Below are 5,440 nucleotides of genomic sequence, written 5' to 3'. Positions count from 1 at the left end.
TCTTAATCCAATATGACTTGCATTCTTACAAGAGGGAGAAAATAGAAAAAGAGAATGTCACGCACCAGCATAGACATGGAGGAAAGACAAGTGTTTAAAGACTAAAACAGAGATTGGAGTTATGCTGCCACAAGCCAAGGACTATTCAGGGCTGCCAGAAGCTGGAAGAGGCAAGGAAGGATCATTCCTTAAAGGCTTTAGAGTGAGCATGGCCCTGACAACACCTTTATCTGAGGCTTCTAACCTGCAGAACCATAGGACAATACATTTATGTTTTTCTAAACTACCCAGTTTGTGGCATTTTGATACAGAATGCCTAGGAAATTAATATAGACCCCAAAATTATAAATGTGAGTACCTACACATTTATAGATATAAAGAGAGAGGATATCCACCTTTGTTATCTTCTTCAGAAGTTGAGACTTTATTTTTTCCTATTTTGAGAAAGGAAGATCTCTAGGTCAAAATGTAAGTTTCATGGATGGTAAGAAACATTTCATTACCCTTTGAAAGGGACCACATGGCCCCACTGTAAAGGAATCCTAGCTATAGGCTCTAGAGCTAGGCTGTGTCTCCCAGTTCCTGACTGTCTTATTTTCCTTATCTTATCAGGACACTCACTTGCAGCATCTTTTTACCTAAGAATCTTGGTGTTTGTTTCACGGCACATTAACAGTGGATAAAGGGGCTAGTTCTACTGTGTCTTCAAGGGAATTGCTAGTACCTTAATTTTCATAAGAACTTGGTAAGCATTTGTTGGTTGTATGAATAATATCGGTTATGTTTGCAGTGGCAGACCAGAAGACATAATATAGTCCCTCTTATACTTCCATTTTCTCTCAAGTCACACAATCTATCTCAAATAACACTTATTTATTCAGTATGTCTTCAGACAAAATGTCCTCATAGTCAGAGCAAATCTGATAATTATTTAGGTTGTTGATGTCAAAGTAAAAGTAAGGGTACATTATGGGTTGATAAGAACACAATTCTTTCTTGTTTTCTAGCCTTAAATTAGAGTTAGGTTAGCTCTCTATGCTTAAAAAGAAAAGTATGTTTCAATAACACAATCCTCTTTCTACTTTTCTTACTGATTCTATGTCTAAGATTATCATTAACATTTAATAATAAGTAGTATTATTAATATTATATTCTATAAAACAGAATTAGACATCAATTTTAAAATCTGAAAAATAATGGGAAAATGTGGAAAATTTATTTCATATTTTAAGATGTTTCCTTTAGACTAGTCTGTCCTAGGAAATAGTAAATCATATATGGTACAGCAGCTGATCCCAAAAAGACCATTTTCAGATAACAGGGAAAGTTATTCAATTATTCTTATTAAACCAAGACTGTTTTATGCTTATAGGTTTGAATGCTGTGAAATTGGTAATATTTTAATATTCACCAGAATATTGTCTCTACATAATCATAGGCATTTTATTTTTGGTATAGGTCATTTTCTAGTCATTCATATCTCTAATGAATTACTGCTATTTATTTTTCTGAATAGACATAGCTCTGAGTTTCTAGAAACAATCAAACAACAAAACAACAAAAAAAAACCTAAACGATTTTATATTCTCCAAGAGCAAAATAAAGGCACACTTTGAAAACAACATTCTAACTTGGAAAAGGTCATATTTGATTAGTGAAAAGATTGAATTATGGAGTAAATGCGAATGCTTGCAGTTTCCCTACAGTAAATCAAACTAGACTAACAAAAAGATTGATAAGTAAAGCTGAGGGGAAACCAACTGAATGAGAAAATAAGAAAGATGTATAATAAACATATCATTGTTTATATGTAAATTGAATCATAAAGTGCTTAAATCCATTTATTCTCTTGAGTAGGTATAAGTGTATTCAGTAGTATTATTTGCACTCAATATATTCAGCAGTTTCTTTTGAACCTCAGGTGCAGAGAATTTAGTTAATAGTAACCTTCAGTTCATGTCAATTATTATTCATTATAACATCAATCCATGAAAGTCTGCTCCTGTATTCCAACTCTACTCTCGTTACACCTCATAGGCATCATAAAATTCACATGGATATAATTTGTCTTATGTATAGTTTACATAAATTGATTTAGGCTATAAATCACATAGAGTTTTCTTTCTCTTTTTATTTTTATTCAATAATATGTTTTTAAGATGTAGTCAAATTTCTTTATGCATATATGGGATATTCATTATAATCACTCCATAATATTTTGCCATTTGCATCTACCCTGTCCAATCCCTGGTGACAGAAACTTAAATGACTCCAGGCCTCTTCTCCCACAAGTGCTACTGCAATGAAGATGCTTATATGTGATCTTTACACTCCTTATTAGAGATCATCTCTGTAGTTACAATAAGGAGAGGGATGCCATGTGTCACATGATGTGTATGTTTCTTATTTCACTAAATACTGCCAGATCACTCTGCTGAAAGGGTGCTACTATGGAAATGCCTAACATCAGTCACACATGTCATATTTCTTCACATTTTTTTCCATCACTCGGTATTATCTGATTTATTTTATGTCTATTTGACCAATGTAACATGGTGAATGATGATGCTGACTGACTGCATTTTCCTGAATTTTAGTTGGTTTGAGATTCTTTTCATATAATTTTAGGTTTTTGGATTTCCTCATGTGCATATTGTCTATGGATGATTTGCCGTCATTTTTCTTTGGACTTCTTGTTTCTTTTTCTTACACAAATGCAATAATTCTTCATGTATTTCCCGATTTTAAATAACGATTATTTTGGAATATCATAAATATAAAATATTTCCCAGACATACGGATATAAGAGTGTCACATGTACAAGTCAGCTCTGATTAACCTTTCCTTCCACATGCCACTCAGCCAAGGGAAATGGTTAGATATGATTACATAAAAACTAGGAACCACTGATTTAGCAGTAACACTTTGACATATTTTTCAGATATATGGAAATATGTAAAATATGTTTTCCAGATATATGGAAATATGGAAAATATGTTTTTCAAGTATATGGAAAATATATCTGAAAAATATGTCATAGAGTTATCACTAAATCAGTAGTTCTTAGTTTTTATGTAATGATATTGAACTATTTCCCTGGGCTGGGCAACATGTGGAAGGAAGGATTGATCCTAGCTGACTTGTATGTGTGACACTCTTGTCATCTGCTTTCCTCTTGGGACATGTTTCAACATTGCTTAACATTATTTCCTAGATTCCACCCAGAACCACATTAATACTGTCTTTTTTTTTAATTCCACAGAAATGACACATTGGCCCATGATCTATCAGGGAAATGTGTGTGGGAGTGAAGTGGGGTGGGGATAAAGCAAAAGCATCTGTGCTTTCACAATGTATTTCTCACTTCCGTTTTATGTGGAATCTGCAAACCTAGCTTTGCCTGCTGTGCTGTCCCCAGGGTTGGCTTTTAGGGAGGGAGCCAGCAGTAGGTGAGCACCTTACTGTGAACCACCATAGATTGGCTTATTTTTTAAACCCACCACTATCAAAGAAATAGAATTTTTAAAGGGATAAGTCTAAATAATGTAATTTTACTATAAAACTCTAGTAATAAAAACACTTTTATTCTTTTATATTATCTCAGTAGAGTGTGGTAAAATGGAAAGCTTTGAGATCTAACTTACCAATCAGTTGTCCTTAGTTAAATGTTGAACTTGATTCATGGTTCAATTTGTCAAAAGCACTTACAATATGAAATGATCTTTTCCCAAAGATATTTTCCATCATGTGACAATTTTAGCACACTAAGATGTTCTGAGTGAAAAATAGTCACATATATATGATTTAAAAGCATAGCATGGAGAAGCATTATTTGAAATCATAAAAAAGGCAAAGCTTCATTTTTATTAGATAATATATAATTGATATACAATAAGTTGGAAAATTTATTTGGCCATTATAGTTTTCCATTGGCACCTAAATAAAGAAAAAAAACATAATATGTGTGGTTACTTAAATCATACCTAACTTGTCTTTAAAGGAAGTAGGCACTAATCTCTTTTCACAGATTATTTTTCTGCCTTTTTACTTAAATCAGTTACTTAGAGATGTTCAATTTATGCTTATTACATGTTTAAGAAATTGTTCATATTTATAAAGGGATGCACTTTAATGAAAAATGCATTTGCTAGAGAAATCACATAGAAAATCTGAAGGATTTTTAAAAATACTTAAAAAGTTAGAACTTGCCTTTTAAAGTAGGGCAAAAAGCTATTTAAACAGGATGGGAGGCCTTAGGGTGCATTGAACATTTTTAATTGCATATTTAATTAGATATATACTGAAGAGGTAGTGTTTAGTTTAGCTAAAGCTCGTGGGCTTTGAAAAAAACATTTTTTCTAACTTTTTTTAATCTTTTCAAAAATTGGATTGAGCTGAATAGAATTTAATTTTTTTGCTATTCATTATGAAAGGATTAGAACCTTTTATTTTCCTATGGAAAATAAGTTGACAAGTTTATTTTAAAGCGTTTTTTTCTCCTTTAATTATCCTTGAAACTTATTTAGCACCTGAACATTTGCTTGCTTGACAGTTCAGAAAAAATTAACATAGCATCTAAATTGTGTAAAATCTAACATCTTTTACATGTTTTACCACTTAACCCAGGGCTTCAATGTCTGGGTGGCTATTGACATTAAGAGTCTAGGAATAGGCTGGGCGCGGTTGCTCACGCCTGTAATCCCAGCACTTTGGCAGGCCGAGGTGGGCGGATCACGAGGTCAGGAGATCGAGACCATCCTGGCTAACACGGTGAAACCCTGTCTCTATTAAAAATATTAAAAAATTAGCCGGGCGTGATGGCGGGTGCCTGTAGTCCCAGCTACTTGGGTGGCTGAGGCAGGAGAATGGCTTGAACCAGGGAGGCGGAGCTTGCAGTGAGCCGAGATCGCGCCACTGCACTCCAGCCTGGGTGACAGAGCGAGAGTCCGTCACACACACACACACACACAAAAAAAGTCTAGGAATAACGGCAGTATTATTCTTGTTCCATATTAATTTTAATATTGCTTCAGGGCAGTATTAAATATGCATGACATGAATTACAAGAATCTTTTCTTCAATTTCAATAAATGATTAAACTTATTTTAGTATATTTAGTTTAAAACTTGAGATTCTTCTGTATGTTTGAAAAGGATTTCCATTTAAAACACTTATACTTGTTGTTCTGTTGTTTTTTGAACTTCAACCATTTGTAAAACTTAACTTCAGTAATTTCACATTTCTTAAGAATATTTGATTTGAGTTTTCACTGTATTTGAGATTAGGATAACAGTTACATTCAAATGAGCTACCATATTTACTCCCTAAAAAGATGAGCTTACCCACGGAGAAAGTAGCTATAATTTAATCTATAGAGAGTATATAAATATAATTTATTTCTAGAGCAAGAAATAAGTCATTGGTTGTAATTCCCTTATGT

The sequence above is a fragment of the Hylobates moloch genome, unplaced genomic scaffold (assembly GCF_009828535.3).
Source record: "Hylobates moloch isolate HMO894 unplaced genomic scaffold, HMol_V3 SCAFFOLD_4, whole genome shotgun sequence".
In the NCBI taxonomy this organism is placed as follows: domain Eukaryota; kingdom Metazoa; phylum Chordata; class Mammalia; order Primates; family Hylobatidae; genus Hylobates; species Hylobates moloch.
The sequence above is the reverse complement of the archived record's forward strand: the minus strand, read 5'-3'. Positions refer to the sequence as shown.